Source organism: Marmota marmota, unplaced genomic scaffold, assembly GCF_001458135.2.
Source record: "Marmota marmota marmota unplaced genomic scaffold, marMar, whole genome shotgun sequence".
In the NCBI taxonomy this organism is placed as follows: Eukaryota; Metazoa; Chordata; class Mammalia; order Rodentia; family Sciuridae; genus Marmota; species Marmota marmota.
In genome coordinates, this window is record NW_025999949.1 from 38319903 (window position 1) to 38331004 (window position 11102).

Genomic DNA, 11102 nt, shown 5'->3' on the forward strand with positions numbered 1-11102 from the left:
AGAGGGTCCTACCCGGTACCGACCGGCACCCCCACTCACCGTCCCCGCACCCTTGCGCGACCGCCGGCCACCCGCAGCGCCCTCAGACAAAGGGGCCGTGCCGCCCCGTCTGCGCAGCCGCCAATCCTATGCCGGTCGCCCCTCCAGTCCCCGCCCCCTGCCCCAGGACCACCAATCGTGGAGCGCGACGCCTGGCCGTGAAACCGCTGGTTTCGTCTTTTGCCTGGCCCCGCCCCCGAGGACCCTGGGGCGGGGCTGCGGAACCGCTGAGGCTCACGGTGCTGCGGAACCGCTGAGGCTCACGGTGCTGCCCAGGGCCGCGCCCACAGCTCGCACTTCCGGCGGCTGGAGGACTGACTGCTCCGCCTGTGTCAGCGGATCCCACTCCTTCCCCTAACTTTGCCCTAGCTGTCCGTGCCGCCGGGAACGCTCTTCCTCAGACCCCTCCTGGCCGGCTTGTGGAAGCGCGCGGAAGTTGTCTGGCAGAGGCCCTGAGTTGGGATCTCCGCCCGCCTGGGGCGCGAGCCGTGAGGTGGGGCTCGGCCTCTCGCTGCTCCGGGCCTCTGCTGCTGGCGTCGCGGGCTTCTTGGCGCGTGTCGGAGCCTTGCGCTGGGGGAGGCTGCGCTCCTGATGCGCAGAGGATGGCCAGGACGGGTTGGAGCAGAGGCGCGGCGGGGATTCGACTCTTGCTGCCTTGGGTCCCTACCTGCGGGACAAATCCCGCCCTGGCCAGCTGGGGGCCGGAGGCGGTTGGAATCCAAGTGCCTCCCGCACCGCAGCCCAGAGTGCCGAGGCCTGTGCGGAGCGCTTTCATGAGACCTCCCGGCCGAGAGGGGCAGGCGCTCCCGCCTTGTGGAGGGCCTGAACACCTTTCTTCATCTACCGCGCACAGCCGTGCGTAACAGGGCCCCTTCTGCCAAGGGCTGTGGAACTCGACAGAGGTCGTCAGAATTTGGCCCCTTGATTGGCTGGTTCTAGATTGGTTTGCCAGGTGACAGGACCCAGCTCCATTCCAGTAATCTTGTCCCTAACGGAGAATTTATGATCCCAGGATCTTCACCTCTGTCAACCTGTTTTCTTCTTTTCCTCCATGGATTTTTTTTTTTTTCCTTTCCTTCCTTGAGACAGTTGTTGGTTCTGGCAGTGTGATGCAGGCTGGCCTCTGACTCCTAGAATCAAGTGATTCTCCTGTCTCAGCCTCCCAAGTAGCTGGGACTAGACATTCATCACCAAGGGGACAGCAGGTGATACACAGAATAAATGTGGGAATTACAGAGTGTGTTCTTCCTCCTCTAGGGAAGAGCATAGATGCTGTGGTAACTCCCATGTATCCATGGGTCATCTGGGTGGAGTGAGACAACAAATAGTTTGAAAATGCTTATCCTCTGCTATCTCCTTCAATTCCAAGATGAAGGGTCACAGCTTTTCCTGGAAAGGTTTTCAGCCTGTTCTCCTGGGTTCCAGGTAATAGCTAGTCCTTACTCTCAATTTACATCACTTGCCTGCCCTGTTCTAGCACCACGTGTGAAGACAATATCCTTATAGAAACTGTCAGCCATATCCCATGAGGATGGGAGGTCCACTCCTTGTAACACATCATATATGTGGTATATTATATATACTTATGTCTTCTGCTTTTCTTATTGAACCTTAGTACAGTATACTTACAAAGAACATCCATTATTTAGTTTCCCTTTCGATTGCAGCTACTTCTTTGTTTCTTTTATTGTTATCTTTTGAGTGTGTGATGATTTCAAGACCTTTTACCAACTCTACTCAATGCAGTTAACTGCTATTGTAATTATTAGTTAGTATTTAAATGCCTGGATTGTCAGCAAGCCACAAGGAGGCCCTGAACCTAGTTACTGTGTCCATTGAACACAGTGTGTTCTAGGGCTCCTGTACTGCAGATATGGACGTGGCCCACTCAAGAGTCCTGACAGCTTTTGGTGGACAAGAGATTGAAAGGCCAAAATCTGAGCTCTAAGGGTCACTTGAGATTCTTTGTTCATTGTTAAGAGTGACATGCTGAAAACTCCTTTTAAGGTGTTCATGCTGTTCTTACCAGTTTAACACAGTGTCTCAGTGTTGGCAATGAGTATGTGCAGCTGGAGTGTGGCTCAGTGGCAGAGTGCTTGCCTAGCATATTTGAGGCCCTGGGTTCTATCCCGGGTATCACACCATCAATTCCTTAGAAATTTAATTACAGTAGCTTACCCCACTAGATTTGTGGGGTTTTTCTTTCTTTTTTTTTTTTTCCCCCAAGGAACCAGAAGTCTAGAAGTTGGCCATCTAGGACCCTGTGATACCACCAGGACTCTGGACACTCCCTGTATTTCCCATTAGCTGTCTTAATGTGGCTTTCATTGTTTCTGTCTGGCTTCATGGTTACAAGAAGAATGCTCCATCACTAGAATTACATTCATATTCCAGGTAAAATGGGAGAAGCAAAAAGATTTGCTCAGTCAACTCCAGATTAAAGAGCTTTTTCAGAACTACACCTTCTTATATTTGTTGGTCTGAAATGTGTTATAATAGCATCTCTAGCTCTAAAAGGGCTGGGAAAATGTAGTTTTCCATCTGGGAGAGCACCATGCTGAACAACATTGAGGTTCTATCTATAAGGAAGAAGTGGGAAATGGATATTCAGTAGGCAACCACAAGTATTAGCCACATTCTGTCCCACAATTCTCCAAGTGTGTGGTATAAATGGCTACTAAGGCAGGCTCTCCTCTCCATGGTCTTTCATGCATAGTTGTTCTTTGTCATCAAAACAGTACACACTAGAAACTGCCATGGTGAACATGCCTCTAATTCCAGTGGCTTGGGAGGCTAAGAGAGGGACCAAGTTCAAAGCCAGCCTCAGCAGCGTAGTGAGATCATATCATAAAAACAACAAACAAACAAAAAGGACTGGGATGTAGTTCAGAGGTTAAGTACCCCTGGGTTCAATTTCAGTCCCTGGTAACAAAATAACACAAAAATTTCACACTGGAAAGTTCATATATCAAATGTGGAAAGGATACTTCACAAAAATAAATTAGGAGTCAGGTCAAAAAAGACAACCCTCAAATTGGAAAATTTATCTAACTACAGGCAGTATTGGGTAGAGGGTGGGAAGAAAAATGCTGGAGACCACTGCCTTCTACTTTTCCCTTTTATCCTCTTATGGGAGGTTTTAAAGATATACAGAGGTAGAGAATATGATATAATGAACCCCAAGTGCCCATCATACAATTTAAATTATAGACCAACCTCTTCCTATCTATTTCCCTATCCAGTGACCCCCCCTACTCAATTTCAGGATTAAATTTTAACGTGATTTTATTTTTAACTGACAAATATATGTACAGGACATGATATGATGCTCTCATATATGTTTACACTATGAATCAAGCTAGTTAACGTCTGTTGCCTCACAAACTTACAATTTTTGTGGTGAGGACAATTAACGTCTATGCTAAGCAATAATACAATGCATTATTATAGTCACACTGCCTTTTATTTAATAATTATTTCCATATCTGTCTAAAAGATAAAGGTTCTTTAAAAAGTTAATTACAAAACTGTCATCCCACACGAATATTCACTCATTCCATATAATCAGACATCCAGTCAGAGGTCATATTCTCCTATTTGTCTCATAAGTTATTTTTTATGATTGGTTTATGTAAATCCATATTCAAACCAGGTACACACAATGCACTTGGTCTATAGGTCTCATTTGGTGGGATGGGGGTTACTGAGAATTTAACCCAGAGGCAATTTACCACTGAGACACATCCCCACTCCTTTTTTTTTTTTTTTTTTTTTAAATTTATTCTGAGACAGGGTCTCACTAAGTTGCTGAGGCTGGCCTTGAACTTCTGATCCTCCTGCCTCAGCCTCCCACATTCTGTCACATTCTGTCCCACAATTGCTAGGATGACAGGAGTGTACCTCTGTGCCCAGTTTCTCTTTTATCTTTTAATCCATAGTGTCCCTACCCCAATTTTTTCTTTTTGCAATTTACTGAAATCAGGTCACATGTCTTGTGGAATTTCTCAAATTTGGGAATTTGCCATTTGCATTTTTATAGTGTCCTTCTGTCCCTTAATTTCCTACAAGCTAAAGAGAGAGATCTAATTAGGCTTGGTTGGGGGAGGGCCAAGAATAGCTCATAAGTGGACATTATACATCTTCACTGAAGATCACCATCCATACTTAAAATGGTGACCTTCGAGTCTGGGATTCCTGCTGCATTTGTGGGAATAGCTGTCGGAAGCCAAACTTTCCCTTATTAGATTGGTTACCTGAACGTATGGTTAACTTTTTTTTTTTAATATGTATTTTTTTTAGTTGTTGATGGACCTTTATTTTATTCATCTATTTATATGTGGTGCTGAGAATCGAACCCAGTGTCTCACACATGCCAGGCCAGTACTCTACCACTGAGCCACAACCACAGCCCAAAGTATGATTAACTATTTAAATGTCAAAATATGGGGCTGGGGATGTGGCTCAAGCGGTAGCGCGCTAGCCTGGCATGCGTGCGGCCCGGGTTCGATCCTCAGCACCACATACAAACAAAGATGTGTGTCCGCCGAAAACTAAAAAATAAACATTAAAATTTAAAAAAAAATATATATATTAAAAAAAAATGTCAAAATATGAAACATCAGGGCTGGGGTTGTGGCTCAGCGGTAGAGCACTCGCCTAGCACATGCGAGGGCCTGGGTTTGATCCTCAGCACCTCATAAAAATAAATAAAATAAAGGTATTGTGTCCAACTACAACTAAAAAATATTAAAAAAAATATGAGGGCTGGGGTTGTGGCTCAGTGGTAGAGTGCTTGCCTAGCACGTGTGAGGCACTGGGTTCGATCCTCAGCATCACATAAGGACAAAATTATTGTGTCCACCTACAACTAAAAAATATACTTAAAAAAATGAAACATCATGAAACACTGATGTTTTCAATTCGAATTTATATAATTATTCACTTCTTTGATTTCATATTTATATCTTTTTTCTCTTATTGTAAACATCTTAGATCACAATTATTTTAACACAAAATTGCTTGTATATTTTTATGTAATCACATCAGTGTAACAATACCAATATTATTATTAATAGTATGATTATTAAAAAGTCTAAAATTCCTTTGCAATTCCTGTTCCTAGGATATATCCCATTTGAGATTGTTACTCTGTTTTAAAGTAAATTGAAATAATTTGTTTTTAGGTAATTAAGACTCACTCTAGCCAGGTGCACTGACATACTTCTGTAATACCAGTGGCTTGGGAGACTTAGGAAGGAGGATCGTGAGTTTAAAGTCAGCCTCAGCAACTTAGCGAGACCCTGTCTCAAGGCTGAGGATGTGGCTTAGTGGTTAAGTACTGCTGGGTACTCAATTCCCAGTACCAAAAAAAAAAAAAAAGACTAACTCTAAGCCAGGTACAGTCACATCTGTAATCCTAGTGACTCAGGAAGCTGAGGCAGGAGGATCACCAAGTTCCAGGCCAGCCTCAGCAACTTAGCGAGGCTCTGTCTCAAAATAAAAAACAAAAAGGATGTGACTCAGTGATAGAGTACAATCCCCAGTAGTGCACACACAAATAACTCTAGGCCGGGCATGGTTGTGCACGCCTGTAATCTCAGAGGCTCTGGGGGCAGAGGCAGGAGGATCATGAGTTCAAAGCCAGCCTCAGCAATTTAGTGAGGTGCTAAGCAACTCAGGGAGACCCTGTCTCTAAATAAAATACAAAAAGATCTGGGGATGTGACTCAGTCGTGAGTTCAATCCCTGGTAATTTTAGGATTACATTTTTCAATTTTACATAATGTTGTTTTATGGTTATGCACAATAAAGTTAATTCAGAGAAGTCTGTTGCTGTCTTCCTCTCCCTCAGTCACCATTTTTAAAAGGTAATGGTTTACCCTTCCGTTGTTTTTTTTTTTTTTTTTTAAACATGAAATTTATTTAATTTTGTGTCTGTTGTGTGGTGTTACTGGGATTGAAGCCAGGGCCTTGCATATGGTAGGCAACCGCTCTGCTGAACTATATACCCAGCCCTACCCTTCCATTTTTTTTTTTTTAAATACCTTTATTGGCTGGGTGCAGTGATGAACGCCTGTAATCCCAGTGGCTCAGGAGGCTGAGGCAGGAGGATCACGAGTTCAAAGCCAGCCTCAGCAAAGGCGAGGCACCAAGCAACTCAGGGAGACCCTGTATCTAAATAAAATACAAAAAGGGCTGGGGATGTGACTCAGTCGTGAGTGCCCTAGAGTTCAATCCCTGGGTACCAAAATAAAACATAAAAACCTTTATTGTTTTATTTTTATGTGGTGCTGAGGATCGAACCCAGTGCCTCATACATGCAAGGCAGGCACCCAACTGATCTATATCCCCAGCCCTGCTTCCATTCTTAACAGCTCCAGGTGCATGTCAGTATACAGTAGCATTCTGTGCCTCTGTTCTGCATCTTCGAGACCTTACCTAACAGGGTTCGGGTTTTCTTTGTTCTTATGCAGCTGTGTGCCCTCCAGTATGTGAACATGCCACAGTTTGAGCAACCCAGTCCACTGCTGCTAGACCCTGGGCTGTTTCCTGTCTTTTGCTATTAAAATCAGCACTGTAATGAGTAGTTTTATACCCATCTTTTCTTTCTTTTTGCCAGTTCAGTTTTGGGATACATTCTAGAAATTGCTTGGTCAATGTGCAATTGTAAATGCATCTTTGCTAAATATTGTTTGGTTTCTTTCCATGGGGTTGTTCCAAGACTTTGAATCAAGTATATTGTCAAATATTTTGGGTTTTGCTAGTCTGAGGGGAAATGATTTCATTTTGCATCTTGTGAGTGAAGCTGAGCACCTTTTCATGTTTGAGGACGGCTATAGTTTGTTCCTGTCAAAATTCATGTTGGGGCTTAGTCCATGGGGATGGTATTGAGAGGTTGTGGGGTCCTAAAGAGGTAATTAGGAGCTGGGGATATAGCTCAGTGGTATAGTACCTGCCTAGCATATGTGAGGCCCTGGGTTCCACACATGGTCATTAGAGCTCCACCTTCAAGAAGGAATTCAGGTAGCTTCCCTGAGGGTACATCAGTTATCTCCAGAATTGGTGGTTATAAACCCAACCTGCACCTCCCCTCCCTCTCTTTCACCATGTGACCTCTCTTCTAGATGCTCTGCTTCCACCATGTGGCCTCACAAGAAGCTGAGCAGAAGCTGGTACCATCCTCTTAAGAGCTCCTGGGCAATGAGCCAAAATAAACCTGTTTCCTTTTAAATTATCAGCTTTGGTTATTTGGGTATAGTAACAGAAAACAGACTAAAACAAAGGCTATTTGTTTATTTTCTGCCTGTTTTTCTGTAGGGATCCTGGTCCTTTCCCCTCTTTTGTTTTAGAAGTGCTGTTCTCTGCCTATGACATGAGTTGCAGGTATTTTTTTTTAAACCCTATGTTTTCCAGGTACAGTGGCATATGCTTGTAACCCCAGCTACTCAGGAGGTTGAGACAGGGGAATCCCAAGTTTGAGACCATCCTTGGCAACTTAGTGAGATCCTGTCTCAAAATAAAATGAAGGGTTGGGGTTGTGGCTCAGTGGTAGAGTGCTCATTTAGCATGTGCGAGGCCCTGGGTTTGATCCTCAGCACCACATAAAAATAAGGAAATGAAATAAAGATAACTGTGTCCAGGGCTGGGGATGTGGCTCAAGCGGTAGCACGCTCGCCTGGCATGCATGCGGCCCAGGTTTGATCCTCAGCACCACAAACAAAGATGTGTGTCCACCGAAAACTAAAATAAATAAATAAATATTAAAATTCTCTCTCTCTAAAAAAAAAAAAATATACTGTGTCCAACTATAACTAAAAAAAAAAAAATGTTTTTTTTTTTTAAAAAAAGAGACAAACACTCATATGCACTGGGGATATAGTTCAGTGGTAGAGCAATTGCCCAGCATATGCTTGACCCTGAGTTCAGTTCCAGTACTGAAAAAAGAACCCTTATTTTAAACACCCTAACTTACCAATTGTTTAAGATTAAAAATTGAAACAAAAACTCTATGATAGTCTTTTTTGGGTGTAAAATGAGAACTTATATTTAAGTAATCAATTTGACACTAGAGAGAAATGTTTTTATTTATTTATTTAGTATTTTAGTTATAGAGGGACACAGTATCTTTATGTTGTTTATTTATTTTTATATGGTGCTGAGGATCGAACCCAGTGTCTGACATGTTCAAGGCAAGCACTTTGCCACTGAGCCAAAACCCAGACCCCAGAGAGAGATATTTTCAAGAGCAACCTTCAAGCCAGGTGTGGTAGCATATGCCTGTAATCCCAACGGCTTGGGAGGCTGAGGCAGGAGGATTGCAAGTTCAAAGCCAGCCTCAGCAACTTAGCAAGGCCCTGAGCAACTTAGTGAGGCCCTGTCTCTAAATTAAAAAAATATATATATATGTATGTATATGTGTATAAGTATATACACACATATAGATAAATATAAAAGGGCTGGCAATGTGGCTTGGTGGTTAAGCACCCCGGGTTTCAATCTGCAGTACCAAAAAAAAGTAACCTTCAAAATTAGTTATAAATGTATATCCTGGTCTGTGAGAGCATGGGGCACTACCTAACTGGCTGCATCTCAGCTGGACTACTTACCTGGAGCTCAGAGTGCAAGAATCAGTCATCACCAGCCCCTGTTATGAGAAGGGGTGGCCAAGCTCTCAGACACCCCATGGGGAGGTGGTGGCTGTCCTCTAACACCCTGCTCACCCTGTGGTCACCTGAGAAGCAGATGGGAGTTGTCTAATACCCTGCTCTCAGTGACAATCCTCATGGTTACCTGCAGAGGCAAATGGACTCCCACTGGAAAATTTGAGACTGATGATGGATGCTGCTTACATACCTAGGAGGTATGTAAATTTTGTGTAATGGGGACTGACTTGGATCTGATTATGGTCAGAGAGAGGGGTTGGGGTCGAGTCCCCATGTGCAGGCAGGGGCTTGAGGTATCTGAACTTCTTTGCAGGGAATATGGAGGGGTAAGGCTCAAACTGATTCCATTCAAACGATAAGTGAACCCACATTGCTTGTCACACGGTTTGAGAGGCATCTGGTCTTTGCTGTACTCCCTCCTCACTGCATGTTTTCCTGTTCATAGACTTGCTTACGCGTTGCATGCTCTTGCCAAAATGGTCTTGGGAGCTCAGTAAACATCATGCCTCCTTAGCTCTGGAAGTGCTAGAGAATTTAAGTGGTGGAATTATGTGTGATATCTTTTCTGCTTTTCTCAATTTGCATTTTGTACAATGATGCCGATTTTAAATTAAAAAAAATAAACTGGGGAAGCCACCTTTAATTTTTTTTTTTTTTTTTAGTTGTAGATGGACACAATACCTTTGTTTTATTTATTTATTTATTTTTTATGTGGTGCTGAGGATTGAACCCAGTGCCTCTCATGTGCCAGCTTGGGGAGCCACCTTTAAAATCAGGATTGTCATGCTTTCATGTGCCTGCCACCTTAGTGCTGTCCTCATTGGTGGCCCCACCCTGCATGAGGTGGACAGGGATGCTGGCGATCCCTGCAGCAGCCAGAACCCCCCAGGTCACACATGGAGCTGACCAAGGGCAGAGAGTGGCCTGAGCCCTTTTTGTAAGTGCCATCTGGACACAGGCAGTAGCCAGGGCAGAGAAAGCAGGATAGCGGCAAGACGGGGGTCCTCCAGTCAACTGCTATGAGAAAGGCTTTCCCCAACTTGTTTCCTACCATGATATTCCAGGAATTAAGTATTTAGGGTCTTTTGAGAAAAATATCCTAAGATTAAAAAAAAAAAAAAAAAGTAGGCCTTCCTTTTCTTTCTATGCTGCAGGGAGTGATCTCAAAACTCCAGAGGTGGCTGTTTCTCTGCAGGGATTTGCCTTGGGTAAGGGTGTGGCGGTGGAGGTGAAACCTTAGAGCAGAGTGCAGATGTTGCTTTTGGGTTGAGACTTGGGGCACAGCCCATCCAGCTCAAGTCCAGACCTTCCCTACTCCTAGCCAACTCTTCCTTTTCTTTTCTTCACATTGTCCACAACTTCCCTATCCCCATTTTTAGTGGATGATCTTGCCTCTTCTGTCCTGGAACCTCACCTTCCCACCATACCTACAAAACTAACTATATTGTCCATTTTCTCTGTACCTGGAGCAATGCAGAAGCCTCTGACTGTTCAAAACTTACCCCTCTTGGCTTTGGAAGGGCTTAATTCATTCTTCCTTCCACTTCCACCAGCCTCACACTGCCTGGCTCCTTCCTGCCCTCCTACTCCAACAAAGCAGGTCTTTGGGCAGCCACATCTCTTCACCACAGCGTTTGATGTGGTAACCCCTCCTGGTCACTTGCGTCCCTCTTCCCCATAGGTGCTGTGTTGCTCCTCCTGCAACAATATTTAATGCTGGGTGTCTCAAGACCCACCTTCTCACTAGCCAATGCTCAGTGTTGGGAGTATCAATCCTCTGTTCCGAGTTCCCTTCCTAATCCTCTCCCTAATTATCTCATGCTTTTCCAGAGATTCATATCCCATTTTATTATTAATTTTGGCAGTGCTTGGAACTGAACTCAGGGCCCCAGACATGTTAAGCAAAAGCTCTACCACTAAGCTACATTCCTAGTCCCACATCTTAAAAAATGCCAGTGATGGGGCTGGGGATGTGGCTCAAGAGGTAGCGCCTGGCATGCGCGGGGCTCTGGGTTTGATCCTCAGCACCACATAAAAATAAAATAAAGATGTTGTGTCCACCAAAAACTAAAAATAAATATTAAAAAAATTCTCTCTTAAAAAAAATGCCAGTGATTTTCAAGTTGACATCTCCATCCCAAATCTGCTTTAAGGTTCAGATTCATTTAATAGCTCTCTATTTCTCCACTTAGATTCTTGTAGACACCTAGGAATCCCAAGTACAGAACAGCTACAAGTTGCAGGGCTGCTGCACAGATGGTTCTGGAATCTTTCCTGAAGTTGGCCCCAAACCTGTTTCTTCAGCTCTCCTAGTGATTCTGAGATTCTAATATTCTATGAATGGTAATATCTAACCAAGGCTGCCACGACCAGGATGTTTAGTTCTCACAAAACTGACTGA

General features: G+C 44.0%; 1 protein-coding gene across 2 annotated transcripts in view; it reads right to left on the reverse strand.

Moving 5' to 3' along the window:
- Znf250 (zinc finger protein 250) overlaps positions 1 to 888 on the reverse strand; it is a 26241-nt gene extending 25353 nt beyond the window's left edge. Inside the window, exon 1 of one of the 2 annotated variants that reach the window (XM_048802396.1) lies at positions 399 to 888. The gene's annotated coding sequence lies outside the window, so the exon portion shown is untranslated. Of the gene's footprint in view, positions 1 to 39; positions 152 to 398 lie in introns of those variants that run through there. The other variant, XM_015486683.2, reaches the window with a different exon arrangement.
- Between the last annotated feature and the right edge of the window lie 10214 nt (positions 889 to 11102).